Here is a 16,606-nt window from a genome sequence, read left to right on the forward strand (position 1 = left end):
CTTCGAGAAGTGATCCCTATTCATGCCCAGAGCATATCCTTGCTCAGTGACAGGGAAGTGTTTTGGGAAAAACAGTATAGGATCATGCAAATATGGAATATAATAAAATGCAGATACCCAAGAAAGAAAAATCTCATTTCTCAGAGTTGGCTTTTACAACTGCAGTAATACTTCTTGCAATTATTTTTAGTTTGATTTGAGCTTTTCCTGTTCCTACAAAAGAAAAAAGAGACTGAAAGTGGTTAGGTGGTGTTGGGAAAAATACTAGGTTTATTTTTTTCCCTACCCTCATCCTTATTCTGGTGGAAAGGGGCAGCACATAAGGAAAGGCTTGGTTTCACTTCTTAGAGTTTCATTAACACTATTACATAATGTCATAATCATGTTTTATTTCAGTCTAGCTGTCAGAAAACAAGCTCTCTGAACTGTTTTGAGATTTGTGCCCTTTTTCACACACTAGTGGGTTTTGGTTATATTACAAACAGTGACCACTAAATTATCATTGCTGTTTTAACCCAACCAAAGACTACAGAAAACAAGCATTTAACCAATACTAGTTAATAAAAATTACATAAAATTGATTTTAGTAATGAATTTCATTTCTGCTGACTTGCTAGATAACCATATGGTTAACTTCAGAATCAATCAAGAATTTCCTTGGACTTTATTTAACAGGGTGACATACAATTTAAGTACATGAAGTGTGATAAATACAGGCTGTCTTGATGAAGATCTCTCTGTTGACTTAGATAATGATTGAATAAGAGAAGTGTAATAACAAATATGTGCATAGATATTTTAAAGTAGAAATCAAGCCAGCCTGTTGGAATTAGCAACAGAAAGTTGAGTATGGTTAACACTTTTACTTTGTTACATACAGTAAGCAGAAGCAGAGTCATACGTACAGAAGAACATTAGCACACTTCCTAGAGGGCATAGGCAATCAGAGATATAGTTTCATTATTTTTCTACTGCCTTACACCTTTAACTGATGTAAATAGAAAGCTGAATATTGTATAACTCTTGTGGCACACAAGGATGCTGCTTTAGTCCAACTGAACACCCTATGAGGCTATTTTTATATCAACTTTCTTATAAGACAATTTACAAATTTGTCTCCAATGATGAGAAGGAGATATTTTGCAGAGCATTACTTGGCTAAAAGGACAGTTTCACCATCATTGTTCAGATTCCTTTACTTTAAATCTGAAGAGTAAACTAGATGTTTTACTGCATTATCTAAACACAGAGGTCTACACAGAAACAGCATGCAGGAAAGAAACACTGACATTCTATGTAGGGGGATAGAATATAAGTAAATAAAGTTAGTATAGAAAGTAATCTTACCCCCTAAAGAGTTGCAGCTGGGTTAATTATTAAAGATTAGGAGCAGGCCTGACTTTAACAGGCCACAGCTGTAGCCAATATGAAGAGTGTTAAAAAGAGGGGATTGTTTGGTTGAGGGGAACTGGAGTCATTTGGCTACTGCAAGAGGAAGGAAGAGTCAGCACCTAGAGGAGCTGCCTACAAGAAACATCAAGGAGGTATAAGACTCTAGCAATATGGAACCTTTGCAATATAATGGCAGTATAAAAAAGTAGGATTCTTGTAATGTAATGACAGCAATTTGAGTGAATATATTCCATTACATGATTGCTTTGCAATAGAAATTGTAGTGATGTGGTCCTTAATCATGGTTCATAAAGCTGGGGTAGCCTCTGAATCAGAAGTGTGGTACTTGACTGTCAACAGCTGGGTTAGCCACTATAAAAATTACTGCCAGGTTCAACTTGAACACTTTTGCAAACTTAGGTTGATGACCTTTTTTTCTGCTTTTCTAAGAGTTCAGAAAACTCTTCCTCACTAAGTGCTGATGCTACCAAGACAGAAAGTTAACATTGTACTAATTTGACTTTGGACTGTGACCACATTTATCAACATTAGGAAGTAAACAAACAATATTTATGATTAGAATCATTTGAAAACAAATTTTTAAAGGCTGAAGATTGCTACTAGTTTTCCAATGAAACATTACTCCCAAACTCTGTGGCATTAATGTGCCATAAATAGAGGATAGTAGCAACAACTTAACTCAAATGTTTCCGCTTTCCCCCTAAAGGACTGAGCTGTGTTTTGCTACAGGCTATTCCTGCAGCCAGTGGAGAGCACAGCACTGTGGGAAGGCTATATGCCAATGTCTTCAGGTTCCTTCATTGCTCAGCTCAAGCAGAAGACGGGAGAAAAAATTCAACCTAAACTTAATTGTCGTAAATTATTTCAATTACGGTATTTTTTCAAAAATCAAAGGGGATTTAATCAGCATTACCTAGACTAATTATGAAGGCAGTTAGTAAAAGTGGCATGTACAACTGTACGCACTACGAAAATTATTTTTTTTTCTCAGTTTCAATACTCAAGTGAAAATGAAAAAAAAAAATTAGATAAAAAGGGGAGAATTTTCAGAGATTCCAGAAAGAGGATGTATGAGAGAGAGATGTGGCTCAGAAACGGAGATGGGTATATGCCCCTCATAGATGCAAAGCAACTTTAAACTCTGCATTGCAGCTTGCAACTTAGAAAAAAGTCTCCTAAGTGCCAGTTCATTTTTCATCAAGTTAAATCAGTTGGTGGTCATCAGAAAAAGATGCTCACATCTTCCCCAACATCCCAGTGATCCAGAGAGATCATTACATTGGCCCTATTGCAAAGTGTGGTGGATGTTGGGTTTTTTGTTGTTTTTTTTCTTTTTGCTGTCTGTAAACACTCTAAGGGCATTACCCTACCCTGGCTTGCTTTTCTTCACCAAGAAAAGCAACTTTAATGTGGCCTTTACTTTCCTCCCCTTAAAGTATCAGCCAGCCTGCCCAAGAGGGGAAGTGCTAATTTGCTACTCTTCTCTGGTGTACCGTTGTTTAGGCAAAGCTCCAACAGCTGGTGACTTGATTCAGAGGTGCTAAATAGTTGCATAGAAAAGCTGTGGTAGCCCTGCTTGATCTTTCTGATTGTAAAGCCAGGGAACCTTTCAGGTTTAATATCTTTGCTAAGTTAAGCTGTGTTAAACTGCGTGCTTAAATTTAAGGGGGTGAGATGTGTTTCTTGAAGACATTATATTTGTTTTGCTTATCTGTTGCAAAATGATCTCTGACAAGGTGGCCTTGTCTATAAGGGTCATTGAAGGTAGGCAGCCGTCACTTTTATTTTGTGTAGAACAGGAGAGACTAGGCTAAAAATTGCAGTCTGATGCTATGTTATTAAACCCCATATGTTGCAGCCCACAAAAAGATGGTGTTGCAGAGAAGCATGCCAAGTTTATTGGGAAAAGAACTGATAGCTATAGAAAGAAAGAGCTACTCTTTTAACTTTATAGTTGAGGCTGCAGCAACCTTATGATTGTAGACAGAAATGCTGATAGAGGGGCTTTTTGCAGTGAAGTGGACTTAATGTGGAGAACAGAAAACAGGCATATTTTTCTCAGCGTACCAAATGTGCTGTGGTCCCTCCTATATATGTGAAGTTGAGGGGATTTTGAGTCTGTCAGAAGAGAGGTCATAAGGGAGAAAACAAAGGAACTGGAATTAATTTCAGTTTCACTTGCACACACTGTAGCCTATCAGCATGGTACATAGGTATAATTTCTTTCCTGAGAAGCAGACAGGTAGATTGAGAAATACTATCATTTATTTTCCTGTTATGATGTTTAGGGAGAATGACAAGCATGCACTATGTTACAGAGATAGCAGTAGAAAAATAAACATAATGATCATTCAGATTTCTGAAAAAAATACATCCTTTAACACAGCTTTTGCATTCTATAGCAGAAAGAGGAGGGTAGGTCAAGGCTACAGCTCAATCTAGATCCTGTTCTTTTATCTGTAATTAATTTTGTCCTGTAGGTAATCCCATGATTAACTGGATTTCCATATATACCTGAATTGCAAAGCTTGAGTGTATACCTTACTAGCAAGAAAAGGATAGGTTTGGTTTTGGGTTTTGTGAATTTGTTACTTGCAGGATAGATAATTTTTCTTACAATCTGAGTTGTTGATATATGATGACGAAACCAACCTCTGTTTTAAATAACTTTTCTAAAAAGGAATAAATACCCAGACACTGATGTCTGGATCACTGCTTTCAGTTCTAGGCTGCTGAAGAATATAGCATTTTGAACAGTCATCTGTTTTTCTTTTTTAAACTTATGTATCATCACTTATAAATCATTATTACCAAAATGCTCTTAGAATTCTTCCCGCAATTTTTGCCTGCGCTTTTACAGTGATACTGCCTTTAGTTATAGGACGCAGACTATTCCTTGCAAATCAGTGCTATTTTAAGCACTCTTTCTAACCTTAAATAAATGTGTAACATCTATTCAGTACAGTATAAAGGACTTCTCCAGATGGTTTGATCATGACAGATAACCTTATTTATTGTTATGACAGTACAGGGGCAAGCTGCACCTGTGGTCTCTTCCCCAGTCTGTCTTGCAGGCTTCTATTTCAAGCAACAAACCTTACCAACACATATTCAACAGGATCGAATATGGCAGTTGACCTAACTTCAGACTGAAGCCATGCTCTCAAATTCTTGCTCCAGTTTCATGTCAATTGATTCATCCTTTATACAACATTTACTAGTGTTTTCTTCAGACAGACTATGCTGCCATTTCTTCTTTTACTTTACTTTACTTGATACTAGGACACTGCTCCCTTTTCTGCTAGGGTGAACCTGGTGAGTCCAACTGTAAGTTTTGATTTTGTCTCAGTGACACATTTCTGTAAGGTTCCGTGACAAAGATCAAAGTTACAAAGAGTATCTCCCTAAAAAGACATGTGTTATCCATTCCTGTCAGAAACACATCACAAGTACAGGAAAGGTTGATCACAATAGGTTCACTTGCCCAGGTCAGTGGAACATGCAGGTGGCTGAGCTGCAGGAGGTGGTGATAAGGCTATATAACATCAGGGAGGCTGAGAAGGAGTTAAATAGCTGTTTCCAAGTACAGTCTGCAGGGAACCCAAAGCCTGCAGCCAAACAGCTGAAAACTTCCCCCACAGCACACACGCTGCAGGAAGGGGGGCCAGTAATACATGAGAAGGAAAGCTTGCAATGGCAAGGACCAGCAGGAGAAAGAGACTTCCTTGAAGCCTGAGGTGCCCTTACAGAACCCGTTCACGGCTCTGCAAACTGAAGAGGAAAGACCCATCACCTCAGGAGAGCTGCTGGGGCTGAATAATGCAGTCCAACATGCTCCCTGTGCCACAACCAGTGCAGCTAAGAGGCCACAGGTAGTAAACAGTAGGTGACTCTTCTGAGAATTATGGAGGCACTCATTTTGCAGGCTAACGTTGTTGCTTTGACAAGATGATGAAGACTTTAATGGGAGCTTTCCAGGGAAGGGGAATTTTAATCTGTTCTGCTCCTGCAAGTTTGATGCTAGTGCCAGCAGTAGATGCCCAGAAGCCTGCAGAGGTATCACAGGCCAACAGGAGAGCACCTGAAGAGCAGCACAAAGGAATTCCAGGCACTTCAGCAATAAGTTGGCTTCATTGGGGGCGCAATTTAGATGCCTCTATGGAAGACCAAGTAGCATGAGTAATAGATGAGGATTTAGATGTGCGTGCCTGGAGAGATATGATCTTACTGACATCACAGAAATGTGGTGGGGTGGATTCTGTCACTGGAATGTTGGAATGGAAGAATATGGGTTCTTTAGGAAGAACAGATATGGGAGGCCAGGAGGTGGTGGTGTTGCCCTCTCTGTCAATGACCAGCTGGAATGCATGGAGTTCTGCCTGGGGACGGATGAGGAGTCAGCCAAAAGCTTCTAGCTCAGGATAAAGCCAGTGCAGGGACAGGTAACATTATAGTGAGGGTCTGCTACAGGCCACCTGACCACATGTATGAGGCCCTTTACAGACAGATAGGAGCAGCCCTATGTTCAGGAGGCTTGGTTCTCATGGGGCACTTCAACTACCCCAGTATCCATTAAAGGGACAGCATAAAAGAGCATTAGCAATCAGGAAGGTTTCTGAAAATGCCTTCCAGATCCTAACTTCTGTCTCTAAATGGAAGGGATGCCAACAAGGTGTCCCTGCCCATGGTTGGAGCTAGGTAGTTTTTCATGTCCCTTCCCACCTAAACCCTTCTATGAGCATGGCAGCACGACTCAGTACAAGCATAATGTTGCTTAAAACATACTATTCTCTCAAATTTAGGCAAGCTCAGGTTCTTCATTTTTAACCTTAATAGTTTCTGCACAACCATGTTTCATTCTCAGTATCACTCTTGCATAATTTTGCCAGTGCTGCCTTCATCCCTTTCTTTCTGTGAGATTTTTGTTAACATTTTAGTACCTTTTTTGATCATAGAATTCCAATGAATGAAAGAAACCCATTAGTCAAGCTGAAATCAGACAGCCAGAAACTTTGTAATTAGTAGTTCTTTTATTCTTGTCTTATATCTTGGAATTCCTATATTATATCTGTGATGATATTTTTTTCTCAAAGTTTTAACCAACAAGCTGTAATGATATCAGCAAGCTCAATTAAAGAACAGAAAATATTTTTAAAATGTTGCCTCTCATGTTCCCCAAAATTAATAAACATTTTTGTATTATAATGAAGACCATGATGTTCTGAACTTCTCCAGTTTTTAAAAATGTAAGAACACAATTAAAAGCAATCAAAAATTTCCCAATCAATAATGAAGAAAAGGAAAATTTTGTGGTCCTGTGAACTAACACAGAAATTGAGATAAGGAAAAGTTAACAAGTAAAAAAGTTAATTGTGTACCATAATGGGGCAGCAAAATGCTGAAACCCAAGTTATCACATACAGGTGTATCTTAATTTAAAACCAACTCCTCTCTTATTCATTAGTCAGCAGTGGTTTTTGTCTTGACAGTAGAAAACATTGTGGTACTGCTGTCTGATTTATAACTTCCATTTGCAATTTGGGTGTTGCTGACTACAATGGAGTAGTTTTCAAAGTGACTCCAAAGCTGTATGATAAATGGATGGATTTCAGGAAGAGGCCTGGATCTGTAGACAGTGCTGGCCATGGAGCAATCTCTCTCTGCTTGTCTTGCTACTTCTAATAAATTTTGCTACTTCTTTTCAGTCAAATTATAATTCATTTTTCTTTATATGTCTATATTTTCCAGTGCCTTATTGCACACGTCTGTATAGTTCTTGCATAAATATTTTTCTGTTGTCACTACAGTTTCAGCCAGAAACTACTGAAGACATGTTCCATGGGCTTAAAAGCTATATATTATGTTTATTGGCTTATCTCCACCCCTTGTGTGAGCACATTGATATTCAGCTTGAATTTCAGTTTCTTATTAAACTGTGGTCCTCCAGTTCCATCCCCATAGTCTATTTCTAGATTGAAAGCTAAGTATGTGTGCCGTAGGCTTTGAGGTTTATTTTTTATAGGAGTGTCAGAAATTTTCTTAAAATGTTAGTTTAACTGGAGGAAAGAACACCTCTATTGTGATAAATTAATCAAAATATTTTCATTGTTCTGGTCTCTTTTTGAGGAAAGAAAAATAAAACTGTTAAAGCAGGATAAAATTATTTTTTCCCAAAGACTGAAGTATTAACCATATGAGAGACAATAACTATAATTCAGTATAAATAGGGAAAGTTATTACCTTTTTGTTATTAATTTTGTGGTAGGGAGTAGGAAAGGCACTGATCAATAGGAATAAGGACCTCTGCACCGTACTGCCCATCAGCATTTGGCTAGTGTTACAGAAACTGAAATCCCTGCCCGTATCTCTGGTAGCATCGAAATATGTAGGTAAATGTTCAATGCTGCCCTGAAATTTATTTTCTAGACACTGCTGAAAATCAAACTGTAGTATGTAGATTAAGTAAATACAACTACTTACCAACATGTCCAAGTCTGTGCTCAGCACTCCCACTACAAGTGTAAAGGTCGAAGCTCTTTTAAGTCCAGCTTGATATCTGGAAGTGCCTTTCGCTTTCTTTGTTGACCACAGGGGAAATTTTGGACAAGGCATCAAACTTTCAAACTTCAGTGAAGGGTTCAAAGTTGGCCAGGAGGGTACCTGAAGTAATTTTAGTATTTTTCCTCTTTTTGATATTCTGTTCAATATAATTTAATTGCTATATAACATTCTCCACTGTAAGAAACATTTTCTGATTGCTACTTTTTGTTATTCTTTTCCTGTGAATTAATCCAGCTTTAAATTACTTTCATGACAATACATGATATCATGTGGTTCTCAGCAAGTTTTGTGTCGAATATTTAGTACAACTGTGTTGACATGCTGCCAGGCTCTTGGTGAGAGCTGCTTGTAAGAAGTCTTGTAGTTGAATCTGATTCAGTTTAAGGCAGGTCACAAATCTCAGTCACAGTTCAGTAGATCACTCAGATTTTATTGTCTGAGTTAGCCTCTTTTATGGCTGGCTTCCAAAATAGCGTATTGGAGTAGGAGTTGAGAAGAGGCAAACTTGGAAACATGAAGGACTGAGAAGGCACCATGCTGCTAACACGCAGTCTGTACTTTGCTAGTCCTTTGCTTCAGCTCTTGGCATTGTCCCTTATGAATAACAACAAATTAAACCATTATAAAAATTGATATAATTGTACAGCAGAAAAAAGGTTCTCTGTCTCTTCTTCTGAGTCTAGTGTATCTATTATGTCTTCTGTCTTCTAAATCAAGAGAAGCAGCTGACAGGAAATGTGTTAAATGTTACTAGTAGGAAACCCCAGACAGCAGGACTCAGGACTTTTCTTTACTTCAGAGCATACAAGTGGCAAGCCCTGGATAAATTCCTTTTTCTTTTCATTTAAAATAACCTACCCATGGTGCCAGTCAATATTAAACATGGCCTTTCCTGCAATCTGTTATCATGTGAAAAATGACTTATACCTACAGAGAAGTAAATACCAGATTTTGTAGCACACATATATCCATAGCAGTAGCAGCATACACTCCGTTTCACAGAATGAAAGTTGAACTTTTAAGTAGCAAGTTTCAGATGCAACACTCTCAAGAGTGTATTGGTGTGTACTGCCAGCATATCTGATAACCTGAAGAAGCCCACTGAAATCTACCAGAAAATACAGTAATATTCTAAGTCAGTACATTCTGGAGAATGTTTCTGTGCCTGTTCTCTAGAAAACTATTTTTGGCTGAAAAAAATTGCCAGAAATATTGCTTTAAAAATATTATAAAATTTCATTTGGGCAAAAAATATTAAAAATATTTATTAATGGAATTAGCATAGTTTTTTCTGAATTATATCAGTGTAAATTGTCCACATTTTTCTGAATGTCTTTAAAAGACTGATTGCTCCCTTACTATAATCTTAATTTTATCATTCACTGTTATTTAGATAAAATAATTAAAACTACCTAGCAGCAATAGCTACTGCTTTTTTGCTGTTAAATTCAGTGCTGTTTTTCATTGTTACTCAGGTATACTGATTAGATTGGAAATTTATAGTATGTGTTTCTCAAACAAATGTTTCAGAAAAGTATGTGTCTCTTAAATGTATTTACAGATAGTTTAGTAAAAGACCATGAAACATAAAAGCAATGAAGAAGGTCATAACACTTGTTCTACTATTCCTGGATGCATAGTAAATCTTATTCTCCTTTTGACATGCTTTTCCATTCCACTCTTTTTCTATGTGATAACCTTTATAATTTTTATTCTTATTACTTCTATCATTTTAAGTATATGTTAAATTGTGTCCTTTAAGAAACTACAATATTTGTAGCACTGAATTTTTATGACCATTTTTATGACTGTTTTACCTTCTTTATTTTCATACTGGAGCTTGATTTTTTTGACTTGTCTCATCCTTCCTAGACAAATCTGAGTGCTGTTTTGATTTTTTTTTATTGATACATTATATTTCTTATTTCAGCCATAGCCAAACAAGGTTTTTTTCTTGTTCTCTGGAATGTAAACTTATTTTTTCCTCTAATTTTTACCCCTTTTCATGCCTGAATTATAAGCTGACATATTTATTTTCCAGACCAGCTCTTAATATTTGTTTTCCTACCATTAATTTATAAATTATATAATCAATTATTTACACCCTATTTCCCTAGAGAATCCTAGGCAGAATGTTTGATTGTCCTCAGATAAGTCATGCCAGGAGGCAAGATCTCTCGGGCAGCTGACACCAGTTAGCCCAGCTTGTTTGTAGCCTGTCTTGAGCCCTGCCGTGTCTCAGGCCACCCAAAGCTGCCTGCGTGCTGTATCAGTGGTGAATGGCCCTGGTGCTCTGTGCACACCCCCTTTCTCCCCTCTGCTGAGTTTGCCTTGGTTTGCCTCTTGCACGTGCAGTCAGAGATGGTCTGGGCTAAGAGAGGGGAATACAATCCAGCTTCAGCTGTGTTACAGCCTTCACTCAACATCAGCCTAGCAGCAGTAATTTCACAAGGGTCTAATAATCATGTTGGCATTCGTACAACCTGACTGAAATCTGAGTGGTGTGCACAGTATTACAGAACTTGTCCAGTTTTTCCAGGCAGGCCTACAAAAACAAGAATATTTCTGCTTTCTGAAGGGCATGCAGCAGATTTATGCCCTTTGCATTGTTACTAACCAAGTCCCATAGCTGTTCATTTTTAACTAAAGAACTAATTTTATAAGTAGATGGCACACTGTCTTCTAGACTCTAATTAAAACTTATTTTTGGTCCTTAGGTGTAATGACTACTCTTCTGAGATGAGTTCTTAATTAATGCACAGAGATCCTGAAAGTCCCACCTCTCGACAGTCATGATTGACATTCAAGGATACAAAAATTGCACTAATTGAGCTTTCCATTTATACACTTTTCTGCAGCCAGCTCGTCAGAAAAGGTAGGAGAAGAGATGAACATAAGAACAGTTATTTTTTAGCCATCCATATTCTCCTGAGGGTGGGGAAATCTTGCAGAACTATGGAAAAATGTTAACTATCGAGTCAACTCTTGAGATTTTAGATGTAAGATTTGTTTTACTATGAAAATTATAGCATTTTTGTTAATATATATACAGTTGAATAATGGTAGACTACTCAATATTAAAAACCAAGGATACCTTATAACTCAGTGGGGAATGCTTTGCATCACAAATAGTGTTGCACAGCAATATATACTCTCTGAACAGAGGTTGTGTGGTATTAAACTAAGATATTTCAATGGGTGAGTAGCAGCTTATCTTGAAATGTTCTCTTAATTTTGACCCAGAGTTGGTATCAGAGATTTTATAATATTTCTAAAGCAATTATTTCTTTCTGGATTCAATTTAGTACTTCAATAATAAACTTCTCTTTGTGATTAATTTAACTGCATATTTTTCTGGAGTCAGTTAAGATGAATTAATTGAATAAAGTCCAGTATACTCATGTGAGCTGAAGCCCACAAAAAGGTACTGAGAAAAACATGTTAGATGAAAAGGAATAAAGAGTACTGGAAGGTATCAGAGATACTTGGCAGAACAATTGCATTGTAAATGGTATATAGGAAGTACAAGAAGCAGCCAAGGGGGGAAAACTGGAAAGGAGGCCAAACATATGCCTACTTAAACATTTATCTATGTTTTTAAAAGTTATCTAGGGTACAATAAGAAGATATTCAGTCTCAAAAAACTTTTCTGGCAATGTTGGTTTTTTTTTGGACTGGATAACTTAGAACACTTTAGCTTATTATTCCTTATTTACAGCTTTAATTTCTGGTGGCTTATAACAAATGTAAGTGAAATGAAGCTCATGAAATAGACATCAGATTTTCATGAAAGAAATCTGTTCCATTTCAATGTTTATATTTTCAATTTAGTTGGTATCTTTGCTTGTTTCTATATATGGGAAGCATTCAAGATGTGGGGAAAAAATAATTGGACATATTTCAGAATCTTTGAGGATTCTAAAAAGGAGCCAGCATTTAATCTGCTGGGTTAAGCTTGAGGGCTAGAGGAATTAGACTTTCTTGGGGAATGTCCATACTGAAGAAGATTAAAGTATAAATGCTTACTGACATATGCTTAAAACTGGAATTGAAACAGATTTAGCTGTTTGTATCTAGATTAAGGGATCCATGGGAAAAAAGGTAAACATGCATATTGTGGGTCCAGGCTCTCTAACTTTTGAGATGTTTTACCCCTCAGCTGCAGCATAAAGGCTTTAGAGAAAGGGATTGAAAAGAAAACTAAAGCAAGGATTACATAAGGAAGGTCCTGGAGAAAAAGCCATCCCATCAAAGCAGTACAATAATTTTGCCACATCCTCTTTGTGCCCAAAAAGGTTCTGAAAATGTGTATTTTCTGTGCAAGATTACAGAAGGAGGCAAACTGCGAGTATGGGTGCAGAATGACTTGAGAGATCAGGCTTTTTTATTTCTTCTAATAAAAAATATAAGAACAAAGAAAATTTTAAATTTAGAGTTAAGAATATATGGATGTAAAAGGAGGCTAGGGGAAAAAAGTAGGAATTAAAAAATAAATCATTAGAAAAGTGTCTATTTTATATGCTCTTCATATCTAGAATAACTTCATACTATTAGGATTAGTGCAAAACTATTACTAGATCTTCAATGAAAATGGACAGAGCTATTTCACAAAGATGAAATTAACCAAGTAACCCTTTGCAAATTTTTAAATGTACCCATAATTTATGATGTTACTGTGAATTTCCATATTGTATGCATGAGGAAAAATACCTAGGTTTTAAGTAAATTTTTCTTTTAATTGCTGGACATACAATTTAACTTCCTCAAATAGCCAAATTAAAGTGCGAATATCTCCTCTCTAATTTGGCTGCTTTGATAAAGATGAATTGTTTAAAAATTTTGGTAGAAACAAAAGATGTTTTAGCTTGTTAAGGAGAACAAAGATGCTTTTGTACAACATAATACAGCTACTAACATGTCAAGGTCTAACTTCATTATCACACCTTCAGAATTTGTGTATTTTTATAGTTAAGAAATGGTAAAAACTCACTGTAAGTTTCACTAGACTGTATCTATGTAGAAATAGCTATTAACAGGAAATGTATGCATACATTCAGAGTGCTGGCAGTGGTTTTAAACTGTAGTTAAAATGTATTTTGTGTTAATTCAAAATAATAGTTCTAGATATAACAGCAGCTTTAAAGATCATAGCAAATGTCAGATCAACTGAGGCCAATGTATGCCTCTTGCTTTTGGTAATCAATTAGACATTAATGATAGGTATTTCATTTTGAATAGCTGCAACAATAAATTATTCTCAGGGCAACATGGTGGGGACTAGTCTCCTTTGGCTTTTGGAACCAGTAAAATAACAGAACATCAGTCAAGTTAATAAAGTGTGGCCCTATTACACATTCTGCATCTGTACATAAACTGCCAGCATATGATCAAAGACTGCAGCTGTTTCAGTTATATCACAGTCACATCATAGACACTTTATAGTTATAGCAGAGAGCGTTCCAGGGACAACCCAGTCACCTTGAAGACCTGGAGAGTTCAGTGGAACCTCATTAAATTGCACCTTGATATTATATGAAACTGGTTGGACATCTATTAGGTATGGTATATATAATTGCCATGCTAAAATTGTTTTGTATGCATGTTTTATGCATTGCCTGTATGTCTTCTTAAAAAATCCAGGGTTTTGTTCACACAAATCTTCAGAGTTCCATGTTTACATATTTTAATTTTGACTTGTGGTTGCCAAAACCAAAGGATTATTCATAGCCAAATGGCTGTGTTGCATTGCACATGTGAAGGCATTAATAAAATATGAATTAGTAATTAAAATATTTTGAATGCCAGCTGGAATATTAAAGTGTGTTTTCACAGCTGTTGACACATTTTTCCATTTCATCTCATGGAACAGTGTTTTGCTTAAGTCAATGGGCTTTGTAATGGACTTTTTGCAAAAGAATTTCACCTAGTCAATTTTTAGTTATAATCAGATGTGTTTTAATAACAGCAGATTAGCTTTTCTATATTATACCAAGTTTAATTCTGAGAAACATGAAGAGGGAGGGACCTTAGTAAGACAGTGATTCAAAGAGTTATTTCTGAAAAATATGTTTTACAATTACATAATGTTCCACAAAGAGTAGCTAACTGCTGTATTGCAACAAAATTAAACTGGCAACTTCCTTGTCTGGAATTTGAAAGACACCATAACATCAGCCACATTATTGCTTCAGTACCACATTAGAATTCACCAAAATAATATAACTTTATAATTTAGGTAGCTAAGCTCAACAATAAAATATAGGCAGCAACCTAATCTGAGAACTTGAATCTGAGTTTTACAAAGTGTTGCTGGATTTAATTCCCAAAGCAAAATGAAAAAAGATAAAGAGGTGCCCAAGTTTACTCAAGTAATGGTTCCAATAAAAAATACAACCTCGTTATTAGCTTTTCTTTCTAAACCTAGTCACACTTTACAGGTAAAGACACATCTATGTAATTGTTCTGATAATTCTCAATGCATGTACAAAGGAAAAAAAAATGGTTTGTAAAACTAAGGTAAGTTATGTGGGATAATCTATTATGGTAACAGTCAAATTGCTTGTCATGTCATGAAGGGTTATGCTTTAATTAAGCAATAAGGCGTGACAGGGTGTGAATTACAATGTAATAATTCTTGTCTAGTGTATTGTTAGGCAAGGGGCCAAAGGCCTAGTGCCACTGAATGCTGTAGGAATGAATTATTATGCTGTAGTTTAAACAATTCAATCTCATATTCTAATAACTGTAAAATATGACATTCTAAATTTAAAAATGCATATTATGATTTTCTTATACCTAATTGCTCCTTGAGTAAACTACTTAGTTGCAAAGGCTATCATAGAAAAGAGGCATTTTCTATTTATTATATTATATTTAGATTTCTATTGCAAATCAACTTTGAACACAGTTCTTCCTGAGAGATTTGAAAGATGTCATTTTGATACTATTCTTTCCTAAAATAAACAGAAAACATACAGTTCTGAGGAAAAAATGCTTCCTAAATTCTTACTTTGAATTGTAGTCTAGTTCTGTCCAATGAAAAGAAAGGGCTTTGTGAAATTACCCTTAACTGGGAGACTTGCATTTAGTGTAGGCTTTGTTATTTCCTTAACTTTTTGAAAACACATTTTTTTCTTCTTCCCATTCTTTCTTATTGACACCTTTTCAGAAGACACATCATTTATAGACCCTTCAAATTCATCTTTTGGACTAATGCTTTTTAAAAAGTTGTATTTTGTTTTATTTTTTCATCCATTTTCAAAAGCAAAGTAAAAAGGAAGAAAAAAATACAGGATTGTGAAAGATCTCCCATTATACTCCTCTGCTCCAAAGCACAAAGTCAAAGATACTGTAAATAGTTGGAAATGTTTAAAAAGTGATGAATATTGATACTTTTCTGCTTTTTCATCATTCATGTAATATAAGTAGAAAACCCCATGTAGTTAAAATTTACAATGCATAATATTTCCCACCGAAATATTATGCTAAGAAATCATACCTGATGGGCCATGTTGTAAAGTTATTTCACAGTTTACATGCCTCACTGGAAAAAGTTCAGCAGGTTCTGTCACGTAACTGGGAGAAGTCAGAAGCCTCATCCATTGATAGATTTATTTGTTTGTAGCTGAGTGACATCAGTCATGTTGGTGGTATCAAAAAAATCCAAAAATACTTCTTCACACTTGTTAGATTCAATAGAACTGAACTAAAATACAGGGGCTTTTCTCATTCTTTTACATTGCTTTTGCAGCAGTAATGCAAATCAATACATCTTCCAGATGTCACAGGTCTGGTGTGCAGCATCACTCCAATCTAAATCTCTGTGTGTTCTTCTTTTCTTTTTTTTTTTTCAATTGCATTTTCCTGTTCAATCTCAGGCTGCCTGTTGCCTGATGCACTACTGAAAGCCAGATACAGGAGAAATTTGCAAATTGCAAGATTGACTCCTTAGCTGATTGAAGTTTGTTGTTCTAAAGTAAAACCAGAATTTGCCAGTTGACCTAGTCACATTACAGCTAATATACTTCCTTTCAGTGTTGGAATATTTGCTATGATAATACTTGCAAACCATGTTTAATGCTCCTTTTTTTTGTCATCACTTCTGTACTGTAGTGTAGATGTAGCAGTAATAATAAACTTCATGTAAGAAAAGGGTGGGTGTTTCTGTTAGTAACATGAACAAAGAGACAATTTTTTTCCATAACACTTGAATTACAAGCAAATTTGCCTTCAAAGGATTCTTTGTACACTGAGAAAATCTGTCACTATGACACAGTTCACAGGAGGAAACAATTGGTTTAATTTTCTCAACAGTGGAGTAGCTTCCTATTTTTCCTGAGAACAATTCATCAAAAAATAAAGTATGTTTCACTTCAGATATGCTTTACCCCAGACAGTCAAGGCATTTGCTTTTGTTTTCATAGTTATTAGGCCATTTCTACTTGTTAGCTTTCAGCAAACAGTTTGCTTTAATATTAGACTGCAGTCTAGATAAGGATTCACAGCAACTGTTCATCACTAAAATAATTTTAAAGCTTGTAAGTCCTATCAACTGATGTTTTGACTTAATTTCTTCATTTTTTAGTACACAAATCTGTATAAATACTGCATAATTTTAGAAGAAAAATCAAGC

General features: G+C 35.9%; 1 protein-coding gene across 6 annotated transcripts in view; it reads left to right on the top strand.

Moving 5' to 3' along the window:
- TENM3 (teneurin transmembrane protein 3) overlaps window positions 1-16,606 on the top strand; it is an 880,089-nt gene that overhangs the window by 273,282 nt on the left and 590,201 nt on the right. For all 6 annotated transcript variants that reach the window (XM_054514645.1, XM_054514646.1, XM_054514647.1 and 3 more), the window contains exon 3: window positions 10,692-10,849. The gene's annotated coding sequence lies outside the window, so the exon portion shown is untranslated. The remainder of the gene's footprint in view (window positions 1-10,691; window positions 10,850-16,606) is intronic.

Source organism: Molothrus ater, chromosome 4 (assembly GCF_012460135.2).
Source record: "Molothrus ater isolate BHLD 08-10-18 breed brown headed cowbird chromosome 4, BPBGC_Mater_1.1, whole genome shotgun sequence".
NCBI classification, from domain to species: Eukaryota; Metazoa; Chordata; class Aves; order Passeriformes; family Icteridae; genus Molothrus; species Molothrus ater.